The sequence below is a fragment of the Hemitrygon akajei genome, chromosome 28 (genome assembly GCF_048418815.1).
Source record: "Hemitrygon akajei chromosome 28, sHemAka1.3, whole genome shotgun sequence".
Taxonomy (NCBI): Eukaryota; Metazoa; Chordata; class Chondrichthyes; order Myliobatiformes; family Dasyatidae; genus Hemitrygon; species Hemitrygon akajei.
In genome coordinates, this window is record NC_133151.1 from 12,614,914 (window position 1) to 12,631,747 (window position 16,834).

Consider the following 16,834-nt stretch of genomic DNA (forward strand, 5'->3'; position numbering starts at 1 on the left):
TCCTGTTACCCGTCCAGGGATAACATTTCTCTTATCTTCGCCTACCATCCCACCAGTCTTCAAGTCCTGCACACAATCCTCTGTAACTTTTGCCATCTCCAATGGGATCACGCCACCAAGCACATCTTTCCCTCCTGCCCACATTCTTCTTTATACAGGGATCACTCTCTACTCAACTCCCTTGTCCATTTGTCCCTCCCCACTGATCTCCCTCCTGGCACTTACCATTGCAAGCAGAACAAGTCCTACACCTGCCTATACATTTCCTGCCTCACTGCCATTCAGGGCCCCAAACAGTCCTTCAAGGTGAGGTTACACTTCATCTGTGAGTCTGGTAGGGTCACCTATAGAATCCAGTGCTCCCTGTGTGGCCTAATGTAGTTTGGGAGACCACTTTGCCGAGCAGCTATGCTTCATCCACCAGAATGAGCAGGATCTCCCAGTGGCCACCCATTTTAATTCCACTTTCCATTCCCATTCCAACATGTCAGTCTGTGGCTTCCTCTACTGCCCCAATGGGGCCACACTCAAATTGGAGGAGCAACACCTTAGATTCCATCTGGGTAACCTCCAACCTGATGACACGAACATTGATTTCTCTAACCTTCAGTAATGCATCCCTCTCTTCATCATTCCCCATTCCCATTTCCCTCTCTCACCTTATATACTTACCTGCCCATCATCTGTCTCTGGTGCTCCTCTACCTTCCCTTGCCTCCATGGTCTTCTGTCCTCTCCTATCAGATTCCACCTTCTTCTCTTTCACTTTCACCAATCAACTTCCCAGCTCTTTATTTCACCCCTCCTCCCTCCCAGTTTCACCTGTCACCTACTACCTTGTTTTTCCCTCCCCTCTCTCCACCTTCTTACTCTGACTTCTCATCCTTTTTCTCCAGCCCTGATGAAGGGTCTCAGCCCAAAGCATGGACAGTTTACTCTTCTTCACAGATGCTGCCTGGCCTGCTGAGTTCCTCCAGCATTTTGTGTGTATTGCTTGGTTTTCCAACATCTGCAGATTTCTTCTTGTTCACAGTATTAGATACCCAAATTATGTCTCACCAATGGCTTATACTACTCCAACATTCATCCCATCTTCTGTACTCAATACATTGATTTAAGAAGGTCAATGTGCCAAAAGCTTTCTTTATGACCCTACCTGTGACACTACTTTCAACAAATTATGTACCAGTATTCCCAAATCCCTTTGTTCTACCACATTCCTCAATCCAGCTGATGCAGATCCCACTGCAAGCCATGATAGCCTTCCTCACTGTCCACTTAACCCCCAATCCTGGTGTCATCCACTAATTTGCTGATCCAGTTAAACACATTATCATCCAGACCATTGATATGGATGACAAACAACAAAGGACCCAGCACCAATCCCTGCAGCACACCACTAGCCACAGTCCTCCTGTCAGAGAGGCAACCATCTATGACCTTCTCTGTTTTCTCCCACAAAGCCAATGTCTGATCCAATTTACAACTTCATCCTGAGTGCTGAGTGAGTAAACCTTCTTGACCAACCTCCCATGCGGGACCTTATCAAATAGAAACATCAAAACATAGAAAAACTACAGCACAATGCAGGCCCTTTGGCCCACAATGCTATGCCGAACATGTACTTACTTTAGAAATTACCTAGGGTTACCCATAGCCCTCTATTTTTCTAAGCTTTATGTACCTATCCTGGAGTCTCTTAAAAGACCCTACCACATCCACCTCCACCACTGTCGCCCCCAAGCACCTTAAAACTGTGCCCTTTCATGCTAGCCATTTCAGCCCTGGGAAAAGCCTCTGACTATCCACACAATCAATGCCTCTCATCATCTTATGCACCTCTATCAAGTCACCTTTCATTCTCTGCCGCTCCAAGGAGAAAAGGCCCAGTTCACTCAACCTATTCATGTAAGGCATGCTCCCTAATCCAGGCAACATCCTTGTAAATCTCCTCTGCACCCTTTCTATAGAGTACCTTACTAAAGTCCATGTAGACAACATCTACTTCCTTACCTTCATCCACTTACCTGCTAACTTTCTCAAAAAACTTTCTAAGCTTGATTTATAAAGGTGCTTGACTTTTACTGTAGTAATTTTATTCTACTGTACTTCTGCCACGAAAAAAATTCATGACAGATATGAGTGATGATAAGCCTGATTCTGACATGGGTCTCTATTGTGGACTGAGAGTGGGAAGGGGGCAGGGAGACAGGAATCATGGCTTGAAAAGGGAAAGGGAGAGGGGAGTGAGTAACTAATTGTTTAGAATAAAATGACGTTGCTTGGTGTCTCAGGACTGGGTGTACCTGCACCCATAGCACCTCCTGACCCTGGCTCTCCTTTTCTGCCACATCTCCTACACCTCCCGCAGCGCTCCACCATTGCTATTCCCAACATCCTGTGCACCGGCCAGATTTATAAACTCGCACTCCACTCCACGTTGACTAATGCAGTATTGTGCAAAAGTCTTAGGCACCCTAGCTATATATATAAAGTCATGGGAGATTTTAACACATAGGTTGATTGGGAAAATCAGGTTGGCAATAGATCTCAATAGAGGGAGTTTGTTGAATGCCTAAGAGATGGCTTTTTAGGGAAGTTTGTTGTTGAAACTACTAGGGAATCAGCAACACTGGGTTGGGTGTTATGTAATGAACCGGAAGCAATTAGGGAGCTTAAGGTAAAAGAACCCTTAGAATCCAAAGATCAAAACATGATTGAGTTCAACTTGAAATTTGATAGGGAGAAAGTAAAGTCTGACATAGCAGTATTTCAGTGGGGTAAAAGAAATTACAGTGGTATGAGAGAGGAGTTGGCCAAAGTGAATTGGAAGGAGATGACAGGAGAGCAGCAATGCATGAGTTTCTGAGGAAAATGAGAAAGGTGTAGGATAGGTGTATTCTAAAAGCAAAGAAATACTCAAATAGTAAAAGAGTATAACCGCGGCTGACAAGGGAATTCAAAGCTATGTAAAAACAAAAGAGACAGCATACAACAAAACAAAAATTAGCAGGAATCCACTAGAAAATTAGGCCAGAGAAATAATAATGGGGGACAAGAAGATGGCTGATGAACTAAATGAGTATTTTGCACCAGTCTTCACTGTGGAAGACACTAGCAGTATGCCTGATGTTGTCGTGTGTGAAGGAAAAGAAGTGGATGCAGTTACTATTACATGGGAGAAGGTGCTCAAAAAGCTGAAAGATCTAAAGGAATATAAGTCACTGGATAAGATGAGCTGCACCATAGGGTTCTGAAAGAGGTAGCGTTAGAGACTGTGGAGGCATTAGAAATGATCTTTCAAAAAATCATTGGACTCTGACATGGTGCCAGAGGACTGGGAAATTGAAAATGTCACTCCACTCTTAAAGAAAGGAGGAAGGCAGCAGAAAGGAAGTTATGGATCAGTTAGCCTGACCTCAGTGGTTAGGAAGATGTTGGAATTAAGGATGAGGTTATGGAGTACTTGGTGACACAGGACAAGATAGGACAAAATCGGCATGGTTTCCTTAAGGAAAAACCTTGCCTGAGGAACCTGTTGGAATTCTTTGAGGAGATTACAAGTAGGATAGATAAAGGGGATGCAGTGGATGTTGTATATTTGGACTCTCAGTAGGCCTTTAACAAGGTGCCACACATGAGGCTACTTACTAAGTTGTGAGCCCATGGTTTTACATGGTATTAACATGGTTAGAGCATTGGTTGATTGGTAGGAGGCAGCGAGTGGGAATAAATGGATCATTTTCTGGTTGGCTGCTAGTGACTATTGGTGTTCCATAAGGGTCAGTGTTGGGACTGCTTCTTTTTATGCTGTATATCAATGATTTAGATGATGGAATTTTGCCAAGTTTGCAAATGATCCAAAGATTGTTGGAGGGGCTTTTAGTGTTGAGGAAACAGGTCAACTACAGAAGGATCTAGACAGATTAGGAGATGCAAAGGGACTTGGGTGTCCTTGTGCAGAACACCCTAAAGGTTAACTTGCAGGTTGAGTCAGTGGTGAGGAAGGCAAATGCAATGTAATATTCATTTCAAAAGGGCTTGAATACAAGAGCAAGGATGTGATACTGGGCTTTATAAGGCACTGGTGAGACCTCACCTTGAGTATTATGAACAGTTTTGGGCTCCTCAACTAAGAAAAGATCTGCTGATATTGGAGAGATTTCAGAGAAGGTTGACAAGGATGATTCCAGGAATTAAAGGGTTATCATACAAGGAATGTTTGATGACTCTGGGTCTGTACTCCCTGGAATTTAGAAGGATGAAGGGGGATTTCATTGAAACCTTTTGAATGGTGAAAGGCTGAGGCAGAGTATGTGGAAAGGATATTTCCCTTGGTGGGAGATTCTAGGGCTCAGGATAGAGGGGCATCCATTTAAAACAAAGATGCAGAGAAATTTCTTTAGCCAGAGGGTGGAGAATTTGTGAAATTTGTTACCACACGCAGCTGTGGAGGCCAGGTCGTTGAGTGGATTTAAGGCAGAGATTGATAGATACTTGATTGGACATGGTATCAAAGGTTACGGGGAGAAGTCCGTGAAATGGGGTTGAGGAGTGGAAAAAAGGATCAGCCATGATTGAATGGTGAAGCAGACTTGATGGGATAAATGGCCAAATTCTGTTCCTATGTCTTATGGTCTTATATCCTCAGTTATGTTCGCTCATCTTCCCTGGATTAAATTCCATTTGCCACTTTTCCACACTGCTGACCAGACCATCATTATCTCTCAGAAGTCTCAGCATCTCCCTTCATGAACAGTGACGTGATCACTGTATTACTTTTAAACTTCTTCACTGTGCCCCTACATTCAAGTCTTTGTTGGAAACATTCTGCAAACAGTAAAGAATCGAGTTCTATGGAACCCAATGGTGGAATAACCTGAGGGTCACTAACACACCTAACACTCATTATCCTGTGTGTCTTCTGCACTGAGCCAAGCTTATAGACAATTTGTCACACTCACTTGGATGCTAGGGGTTTACTTCTGTGACCTAAAATCATGTGGGACTTTGTCAAATGTCACATCAAATATATTGCTCTGTCCTCATCGGTCCTGGATACCACCCCGGAATATTCAGCCAAGTCTGTCAAATAGACTTTCCCATGTAAGGTCCACGTTAAGTGTCAAAGTTTGATTAATTTATTATCAAAATACAAATATGTCACCATATGCAACCCTGAGATTCATTTTCTTGTGGGCAAACTCAATAAATCCATAATAGAATAATAACCACAGCAGAATCAACCAGTGTGTAAAAGGCGACAAACTGTGCAAATACAAAAAGAAAAAAGTAAGAATAACAACAAATAAGTAATAAATATCGAGAACATGAGATGACGAGTTCTTGAAAGTGAGTCCATAATTTGTTCAGTGATGGGGCAAATGAAGTTGAGTGCCCCTGATTAACTGCTGCTTTTTCCTGAAGGTTTACGCTGCCCTGCTATATTTACCGTTCACCACAGTGAAATTAACTCCACTGTATTTTCTTGTCTCCTTTGCTAAATAATTATACATTGCACTCACCCAGTCATCTGGCACCCTTCCTGTAGATGTTGAGGACTGACCACTGCCTCGCCAGCTCCTCCCTTGCTTCCTTTAATGCCTGTGATGTGGTAAAGGGTAGGGAGAGTTGGGGAGATGATAAGGCAATAGGTGGCTGCCATTGAGAATAATTGCAGAGAAACATGAGAGTCAGTTAAAGGCAGTGTGAACATGATGGTTTGAAATTGGTCAGACCCCACTTGGAGTACTGTGTTCAGCTCCAGTCACCTCACTACAGGAAAAATGTGGATACTATAGGCAGCGTGCAGAGGAGATTTACAAGGATGTTGTCTGGACTGGAGAGCATGCCTTATGAGAATAGGTTAAGTAAACTTGGCCTTTTCTCCTTGGAGTGACAGAGGATGAGAGGTGACCTAATAGAGGTACATAAGATGATGGGAAGCATTGATTGTGCGGATAGTCAGAGGCTTTCCCAGGGCTAAAATCGCTAACACAAGGGGACATAGTTTTAAGGTGCTTGGAAGTAGGTAAGAAGGGCAAGTTTTTCACACAGAGAGTGGTTGATGCGTGGAATGCACTACCAGTGACAGTGGTGGAGGCGGATACAATAGGGTCTTTTAAGAGACTCTTAGATAGGTGAATGGAGATTAGAAAAATAGAGATTTCTATGTTCTATGAAATCTCTCCTGTGTTGAAAGTCTATCATGATCCTGAGAGAACTTTGAAGCAAGTTCTGCCATCAGTGACAAAGCATGGAAAGATTGTAACTATGTATCTCAGCCTTAAGGGGGAATGGCTGCCCTTAACTAAATGGAAGATGCTGCCAACTAGAGAGATGTCTGCAGCGGGGTTCAGGAAAGCTCTCCAGATAACGTGAAGGTCATATGAGAGACAATTCTCTAATTCCTTTACCCATCACTTTTCAGTGGAGAAAATGTCCCACAGTACCTGTGGAACAGGGAATTATGTTTGTTGCATACCTCTATTAAATCTCCTCTCAATCTTCTATGTTCTAAGGAATATAGTCCTAACCTATTCAATCTTTCCTTATAACTCAGGTTCTCCAGACTCAGCAACATCCTTGTAAACTTTCTCTGTACTCTTTCAACCTTGTTTACATCTTTCTTGTAGGTAGTTGACCAGAACTGCACACAATACTCCAAAATAGGCCTCACCAATGTCTTATACAGCTTCCATAACATTCCATCTCCTGTACTCGGCATCCAAAAGTTTTCTTATGATCTTATCCACCTGTGATGCCACTTCCAATGAATCATGGACCTATGTTCCCAGGTCCCTTTGTTCCACTGCAGTCCTCAGTGCCCTGCCATTCACTGTGTAAGACCAACACTGGTTGACCCTACCGAAGTGTAACACCTTGCACTTGTATGCATTAAATTCCACCTGTCATTTTTCAACCCATTTGTATTTCTTGAAGAACAGCCTTGATTATAGTGGGTAAATAGGGCTAATTCGACCAATACATATGTCACAGTGTTACAGTCACATAACCAACACCTGTGTGACAGCATCACAATGTTACAGTAGACTGTTACAGTGACACTAACCAACACCTGTGTGACAGTGTCACAGTGTTACAGTGACATAACCAACACCTGTGTGACAGCATCACAATGTTACAGTAGACTGTTACAGTGACATAACCAACACCTGTGTGACAGCATCACAATGTTACAGTAGACTGTTACAGTGACATAACCAACACCTGTGTGACAGTGTCACAGTGTTACAGTGACATAACCAACACCTGTGTGACAGCATCACAATGTTACAGTAGACTGTTACAGTGACATAACCAACACCTGTGTGACAGTGTCACAGTGTTACAGTGACATAACCAACACCTGTGTGACAGCATCACAATGTTACAGTAGACTGTTACAGTGACATTAACTGAAGAGTGGATATTGGTCAGAGTAAAGCATATTTTGAACTCCCTCATACTAGACTGATCCAAAAGATTGAGACACAGGATCCACAATGAGCTGGCTTTGTCATAGGAGGATAGAGAGGTGTTATTGTAACAGAACCTTTGTGACTTTTGGCAGCTGGCTTGGTCATAGGAGACAGAGGCTGCTGATGGACGGGTAATATTGTGACTGCACATCCATGACCTGTGGTGATAACAGTGCTGGACCTCTGTTATTTGAATATGTTGGATGGAAATATAGGTGGCCGAATTAGCTGGTCTGTCTTTGATTGGTGGGATGGAGATACATCTCTACAAAAGGAGGTGTAAGGCACTCCTTCCCTCCACTAGCCTTCAGGTTATCCTTGGCCCTCCATAGCATTCTGGTTACGGTCACATGAAGCCGTGGGATCAAGTGATGGATGGTTGTATCACAAGTCTTGGTTATGCGACCACTGACACCAGGCAGACAATCTCTGAAGAGTATTGGTAATGGCTGGGGTAACCCGTCTTGTAAAGACACTGCCTAGAAGGTGGCAATGGCAAACCACTTCTGTAGAAATATTTGATAAAAACAATCTTGGTGAAGACCATAATCGCTCATGTCATATGGCACAGCAAACAATGATGATGAATGTCTTTAAGTGTAAGAGAGGTATGGACTGAACACAATAAATTGAGACAAACTGGGTTGGCTGTACCAAATGGATAATGACCACCAGAGTCACTCTCTGACTCCATGTCTTCACCAACATTGGCAGAATTATGAGCAGCAAAGAAGGATGTTAAGGTATACAGCAAGATGCAGACCCACTGGCAATTGGACTAGGACACGGACCAGCTGGAAATCGGAACAGGGCACGGACCAGCTGGATTGAAGCAGACGAATACAGCAGGATATGGACCAGCTGGAAATTGGAGTAGGACACGGAGAAACTGGAAATCGGAGCAGATCATGGACCAGCTGGATTGGAGCAGACGAATACAGCAGGATATGGACCTGCTGGAAATCTGAACAGGGCATGAACCAGCTGGAAATCGGAGTAGGACATGGACCCGCTGAAAATCGGACCAGGATGCGGACTGGCTGGAAATCGCAGCAGATGACTGCAGCAGGGCACAGACCATTTGGAAATCGGAGCAGGACATGGATCAGCTGGAAATCAGAACAGAGTATGGACCAGCTGGATCGGAACAGACAGATGGCAGATTGGGTTTAGAACATACGAGGAGTGATTGATAAGTTTGTGGCCTAAGGTAGAAGGAGTCGATTTTAGAAAACCTAGCTCATTTATTTTTCAACATAGTCCCCTCCTACACTTACACACTTAGTCCAGTGGTCGTGGCGCATACGGATCTTGGACCTCCAGAAAGTGTCCATAGGATGGGTGATTGATAAGTTCGTGGCCTAAGGTAGAAGGAGATGAGTTATACAGCTCTCATTACATGCACATATAGTTCAACTCTTTGAGTGATTATGCAGAAGTTAGTAACTCATCTCCTTCTAGCTTAGGCCACGAATTTATCAAACACCCCGATGAGTTACTAACTTCAAACTTTCTGCATAATCACTCAAAGAGTTGAACTATATGTGAAGAGGTTCATTAGGGTACTGCCCAGATTCTCTGGAGTGACCTTATTGAAGTATGATAGAGTAGAGTCTTATTCCTAGGATGGAAATAACAAATTTAAGTTATCAGGGGGAAAGTTTAAAGAATATGAACATGGCAAGTTTTTATATACACGCACATGTTCATGGGTACTTGGACCTCGCTGTCAGGGAAAGTGTAGAAAGCAGATCTGATAACAGCACTTAAGAAGCAGTTGGACAAATATGTGTTCAGGCAGTGAATAGAGGAAGACTATATGACCATAACACATAGGAGCAGAAGTACGTCATTTGTTCCATTGTTGAATGCCCCATTACTTTCTAAACAGAGAGAAAATCCAAAAATCTGAGATGCAAACGGACTTGGAACTCCAAGCTTAGCTTGCAGGTTGAGTTGGTGGTGAGGAAGGCAAATGCAATGTTAGCATTTATTTCAAGAGGTCTAGAATACAAAAGCGGGGATGTGATGTTGGAGCTTTATAAGGTACTGGTAAGGCCTCACCTTGGGTATTGTGAACAGTTATGGGTTCCTCATCTAAGAAAAGATCTGTTAGCATTGGAGAGGGTCCAGTGGAGGTTCACAAGGATGATTCTGGGAATGAAAGGCTTATCATATGAGGAATATTTGAATGCTCTGGGCCTGCATTTGCTGGAATTTAGAATGATGAGGCTGGGGAATCTCATTGAAACCTTTCTAATATTGAAAGGCATAGATAAAGTGTGGAAATGATGTTTCCCATGGTGGGGGAGTCTAGGAAAAGAGGGCACAGCCTCAGGATAGAGGGGCATCCATTTTAAACAGAAATGCAGAGAAATTTCTTTAGCCAGAGGGTGGTGAATTTGTGGATTTTTTTTTACCACAGGCAGGCTGTTGGGTATATTTAAAGTGGAGATTGACAGGTTCTTGATTGGCCATGGCATCAAAGCTTACAGGGAAAAGGCCAGGGTGTGGAGATGATGGGGGAAAAAGGATGAGCCATGATTGAATGGTGGAGCAGACTCAATGGCCTAATTCTGTTCCTTTGTCTTATGGTCTTTTGGATTTGGCCTTCACAGCTGTCCATGCCAACCAATTCCACAGATTTACCATTTACCAAAGAAATTCCTTCTCATCTCCATTTTAAATTGGCTTCCTTCTACTCTGGTCCTAGACTCCAGTACCATAGGAAACATCCTCTCCAACCTTCACTCTATCTAGTCCTTTCAATATTTGATAGGCTTCAATGAGATTTTACCCATCTTTCTTCTGAACACCAGCCAGTAGAGTGTCATGGGTAGCACACCACAGTCAGCACTTCTATGTCCTATACTAGGGAAAATTCAATAATGCTGTTACTAGATCAATGTGCAGAGGTCCTCAGTTTACACCTCATCTGACCCTCTTTCAGTGCATCTTTCAGTCAGTACAGCATACCTGTGGCTGGGTTGTTTCCTGTGAAATCCCAGTGCAGGACTATGGGAAGGATGGACAAGTGTTACATGGAGCTTCTGAATGCTTTCATTAGCTTGGAGACATCATGAATGGAGAGACTATTCAGCCCTTTTTAAATAATGCTCTCTTCACAGAAAAGTCAAATTGCTTTGCAAATGCAAGGTCTTAGTTCCCTCACACTGAATAACCACATCCTGATTAACAAATACTTTTATACTTTCTTTTGATATGAGCTGTTGTTTGAGCCCAGAGCATCACTGAATCTTTTGCTAGACCACTGATTTGTTGCCTATGAGTGTGGCGAGAGGAAAGAGACATCAGTTATTGCTGTGTGGTGGACAGGTACTCTGTTATGGGAGTTTTCTGTTCAAGAACTGGCTATCACCAGCTCTTCATTACAACAGTAACCTCACTACATAAATCACTGAGAAATGGATTTCTTTGTAATTTCCCGAGATGCTGAATTACATTACAGAAACACAAGTCATAGAGTCATACCTTATGCCAACTGGTCCACACCGACCAGAATGCCCACCCAGATAGCCCTATTCCTACCCCTCTCAATCTTTGCTCTCTAAAATTAATGTTTTTAAAATGTTAATACACCTGCCTTAACCACTTCCTCTGACAGCTCCTTCCATATACCGACCACCCTCTGGGGAAGAAGTTGCATCACGGGTCCCTGTCTAACTCTTACCCTTCTCACCTTAAACTTGTGCCCGCTAGTTTTTGCTCACCTTCCCTGGGAAAAGACTGTGTGCATTCATCTTATGGACAGCATTATCTTATGGTTTCGTGCATTTCTGTAAGGTCACCGGCATTCAAAAGAATAATGTCCTAGCCTGCTTAAGCTCTCCCTACAACTCAGTCCTGTCAGCACCTTTCTAAATCTAAATGGTGTCCTTCCTATAACAGGACAACCAAACCGGTACTCTCAGTGTGGTCTCACTGCAGCGTAACATCCCAACACGAAATGTCCCGAAAGATGAAAACCTTACACAAAACTGTCAGAAATATTTTTAAACAAAATATTGAAAAAACAGTAACCCAGGATCCACCAGTCAAACAAAACGCAATGCAGTAACATTGGTTGGATTGTAAGCAGACACAGAACAGTCTTACCCCAAGAGTAAAATTGATTGATTCCAGGCATGAGAGCTTCCCATAACCTCAGTAAAAGTTTTCCGACAGAAACTGCTACTTGATAAATTTGAATCCAGCTCAGTATCGTTGACTTGTGGTGATATATCCAAGCCCTTGCTAATTCCACTGCACTCTCGGTGATGGCTTCTGTCAACTCAAATCGTTCCAAAAAAACACTTCATCATCCCCGGTCTTTGTACAGCCTCTTAAAAGGGCAATGTCAGTCAAAATTGTGGGGCCGGTTATGGAACTGGCTCCACTCCAAACGCCGTCTCTTCTCTAGTTCACAACAACTTTTATTGCAGATAACACGTCAAGTCTCATTTTGTACATAAGGACATACATAAATTTTATTAAAAAATAACTGAAACCCACTTCAGGAGCAGAACACAATAGTGAAAAACTGGGTGACTTTTGTCAAACAGAAGCTGAGGAAATATTAAAGTGAGGTGTGCAGATTTATCCCAACTGCATTATGGAGTGGCACATATCAGAGTGTTATAGTGAGGGGTGGGGGTGTGTCAGTGTTACAGTGGGGGGGTGTTGGAGTTACAGTGGGGGGCAAGTCGGAGTTACAGCGGGGGGGGGGTGGTATTGGTGTTACAGTCTGGGATGTGGGCCATGTCGGTGTTACAGTGGGGTCGTGTTAGTGCTACAGTGAGGAGTGGAGGTCGTGTCGGAGTTACATTGGGGGGCATGTTGGTATTACATTGGGGGCGTGTCGGTATTACAATAAGGGGACGTGTTGGAGTTACAGTGGGGGCGTGTCTGAGTTACAGTGGGGGGCGTGCTGGTATTACAATAGAGGGCCGTGTCAATTACAATGGGGATTACAATGGGGATGTCTCGGAGATACATTGGGGGGGTGTTGGTGTAAAAGTGTGGGATGTGGGCCACGTTGGTTTTACAGTGGGGTCATGTTGGTGTTACAGTGAGGAGTGGGGGCCGTGTCAGAGTTACATTGGGGGAGGCATGCCGGTATTACAATGGGGGGCGTATCGGAGTTACAGTGGGGGAGGTGTCGGAGTTACAGTGGGGGAGGTGTCGGAGTTACAGTGGGGGGATGTTGGTGTTACAGTGAGGGGTGTGTCAGAGTTACGGTGGGGGGCGTATCGATTACAGTAGTGGGTGTCGGAGTTACAATGGGGGGGTGTCTCGGAGATACAATGGGGGGTGGTGTTGGTGTAAAAGTGTGGGATGTGGGCCATGTCGGTGTTACAGTGGAGTCGCGTTGATGTTACAGTGACGAGTGGGAGCCGTGTCAGAGTTACATTGGGGGGCATGTCGGAGTTACAGTGAGGAGTGGGGGTCGTGTCAGTATTACAGTGTGGGCGTGTCAGAGTTACAGTGGGGGTGTGTCAGTGTTACAGTGGGGGGGTGTCGATGTTACAGTGGGGGAGTGTCAATGTTACAGTGGGGTCGTTTTACAGTTACAGGGGGGTGTTGGTGTTACTGTGAGGAGAGGGGCCATGTCAGAGTTACACTGGGGGGGCATGTCGGTGTTATAGTGAGGGGTGCGTGGGAGTTTCAGTGGAGTCATGTCAATTACAGTGGGGGGCTTGTCAGTGTCACAGTGGGGCTGCGTCTGTGTTACAGTGAGGGGTATGTCAGTTTTACAATAAGGGGTGTGCCAGTGCTACAGTGAGGGTGTGGGGTGTGTCAATGTTACATTGGGGGGTGTTTTGGTGTGTCTGTGTCACAGTGAGGGGTGGGGGGGTGTCAGTGTTATAGTGATGGGTGTGGGTGTGTCATTGCTACAGTGAGTGGTATGGGGTGTGTCAGTGTTACAGTGAGGGGTGTGGGGTGTGTCAGTGTTACAGTGAGGGGTGTGGGGTGCATTGGTGTTGCACTGAGGGTGTCGGTTGTGTCGCTGTTACAGTGAGGGGTGTGGGATGCGTCATTGTCACAGTGAAAGGTGTGGGGTGTGTCGTTGTTACAGTGAATGACAATTAGTTGACTTTCTGGATTTTACACGTTCTCCCTATGATCCTGAAGATTTTGCCCTGAATGCTCTTGTTTCCTGCATACCCCAAACACATCCAGATTGGTAAGTTCAAAGTAAATTTATTTTTTCTGTTCATTTATGTCACTATGTACAATTCTGAGATTCTTTTTGCTGTAGGTATACACTATAAATCCAATAAACTGAATGCAATCAATGAAAGACTACACCAACAAGGTGGTCAATCAGAGAGCAAAGGGGACCAAACTGTGCAAATACAAAACGAAAGGAGAAATAATATTATTATTATCATTGTTCTTAGCAAATCACTAATGAGTGCTCTGGCTATGCCTGTATCTCAGGTTTTACCAGCTTGAGCTATGAAAAATAAATAATAATCGTATATCAATTGCAATGTATACATTTGGTATCATCCCAAAGTCAGTACAAAACAGCATTAAACTATTAGGCCTACCTAGCAATATCTATGTAAACCTCCAGGGAGCCACAGTACTAAACACCACTAGAAAAGTTCATAGCAATTGAGAAATCAGTGGTTTGGCTATGCCTGCACCTCAGATTTTACCAGCTTGAGCCGAGAAAAATAATACCACAACAATAATATTTATTTTTAATTACAAATATTTTGTGAAGGATAAAGGGAAAACTTTCAACAGTATTTACTTCAAAGCTTAAGGAAATCTGCTAAATTGCTCAGTAGTAAAAATATAACAAAGGAAATGTCGACCATACTCTTTTCCATGGATGCTGCCTGGCCCGTTGAGTTCCTCCAGTGTTTTGTATGTGTAACAAAGGCAATAATCACATATTAACACATATATCTTTTGGCATAAATCTTGGTCTGAAACCAATCTGGAAAATTTACAAAGAAAAATAAGAATTGTATTGACAAATTTTAGAAAACACTATGTACACTCAAATACACTGAGTTTAACGCTACCTAGGACAGAAGGAGGAAGAGGAATAACAGACATAAAAAAATTTACACAATAGTCAGATAAAACTTCTCCGGATATATTTTCATCAACAAAAACAGGACTCAGCACTCCATGCGAGCATGTACAATTCTGATAAGAGGTACACACCACTAAACTTAAAATGAAAGCACAACCCAGAAAAACGTAGAAATTGTCACTATTGAAGAAAAAGATAACCAATGGAAGAACAGGACCGTCCATGGAAAAACCCCACGATCTGAGCAGTTGGAGACCACATCCCAGAAACAGAAAGGTTCCTTGTGGCAATACAGGATCAGGCTTTTAGTGCAAAAATAACTGAAATTCATAATATAAGACCAACAAATTCAAGGTGATAAATGCAGAAAATGCCAAGAAAAGCCAGAAACAATCCAACACATTACAGCAGCAATTTAATTCAATCTGATCACTTACACTGGGAGAATCAAAAGGCAAATATCATTCACCAAAATCTTGCTTTCATATATACAAACTCATAAAGGAAACCGTATTTTACTACAAGTACAATCCTGATCCAACTTTAGAGTCAGAGCCACAAATGATATAATGATCAGAGGGATCTTGGGGTCCGAGTCCATAGGACAGTCAAAGCTGCTGCGCAGATTGACTCTGTGGCCAAGAAAGCATATGGTACATTGGCCTTCATCAATCGTGGAAGCCGAGAGGTAATGTTGCAGCTATATAGGTCCCTGGTCAGACACCACTTGGAGTACTGTGATCAATTCTGGTTGCCTCACTATAGGAAGGACGTGGAAACCACAGAAAGGGTGCAGAGGAGATTTACAAGGATGTTGTCTGGATTGAGAGCATGCCTTATGAGAATAGGTTGAGTGAATTTGGCCTTTTCTTCTTGGAGTGACGGAAGATGAGAGGTGACCTGATAGAGGTGTATAAGATGATGAGAGGCATTGATCGTGTGAATAGTCAGAGGCTTTTTCCCAGGGCTGAAATGGCTAATATGAGAGGGCACAGTTTTAAGGTGCTTGGAAGTAGGTACAGATGGGATGTCAGGGGTAAGCTTTTTTTATGCAGAGTGTGGTGAGTGTGTGGAATGGGCTGCTGGAGGCAGATACAATAGGGTCTTTTAAGAGGCTCCTGGATAGATACATGGAGCTTAGAGGGCTATGGGTATTTTCTAAAGTAAGTCCATGTTCGGCACAGCAGTGTGGGCCGAAGGGCCTGTATTGAGCTGTAGGTTTTCTATGTTTCTATGTTTCTATCAATCCATTATTACAGATGGGACAATCCAGAATAACCATCCAGATATAATAATGCAGGATAAAATATAAGCAAGAGCCACTTACTTCCCAAGTATAGCCATTCCAAGCACACATAACTTACAGAAATCGATATGTGAAAACACCAGAAATATGCTGAATTAAAAGAGAAAACTGAAAGACTATAAAACGTGAAGAGGGCCTATCCCAACAGTAATATCAAAAACTGGTATTGTCCCAAGGTCATTGCACAATAGCATTAAATAATTATGCTTACTCTGCAATATTTATGTAAATTCCAGGAAGGCACAATAGTATACACCACGAGAATAGTCTAGAAGTTCCTAATAGCTGAGAAATGAGTGTCTACAAGCTTGAGCTGAGAAAAACATAATAAATAAGCAATAAATAGAGGATATGAGATGACCATAAGACCATAAGACAAAGGAGCAGAAGTTGGCCATTCAGCCCATTGAGACTGCTCTGCCATTTCATCATGAGCTGATCCAATCTCCCCTTTAGTCTCATTCCCCCGCCTTCTCACCATAACCTTTGATGCCCTGACTACTCAGATACCTATCAATCTCTGCCTTAAATACACCCACTGACTTGGCCTCCGCTGCCGCCCGTAGCAACAAATTCCGTAGATTCACCACCCTCTAAAAACAATTTTTCGCATCTCTGTTCTGAATGGGCGCCCTGCAATCCTCAAGTCATGTCCTCTCGTACTAGACTCCCCCACCATGGGAAACAACTTTGCCACATCCACTCTGTCCATATCTTTCAACATTCAAGATGTTTCTATGAGGTCCCCCCTCATTTTTCTAAACTCCAAGGAGTACAGTCCAAGAGCAGTCAAACGTTCCTCATATGTTAACCCTCTCATTCCCGGAATCATTCTAGTGAATCTTCTCTGAACCCTCTCCAATGTCAGCACATCCTTTCTTAAATAAGGAGCCCAAAACTACACACTGTATTCCAAGTGAGGTCTTACCAGTGCCTTATAGAGCCTCAACATCACATCCCTGCTCCTATACTCTATTCCTCTAGAAATTAATGC

General features: G+C 43.3%; 1 long non-coding RNA gene across 1 annotated transcript in view; it reads right to left on the reverse strand.

The window, feature by feature from the left end:
• Positions 1-11,772, reverse strand: part of LOC140717691 (uncharacterized) — a 69,720-nt gene extending 57,948 nt beyond the window's left edge. Inside the window, exons 1-2 of the long non-coding RNA XR_012096584.1 lie at positions 11,597-11,772; positions 5,525-5,603 (exon numbers count right to left, since the gene is read on the reverse strand). This is a non-coding gene — a long non-coding RNA (uncharacterized lncRNA). The remainder of the gene's footprint in view (positions 1-5,524; positions 5,604-11,596) is intronic.
• Positions 11,773-16,834: the final 5,062 nt, after the last annotated feature.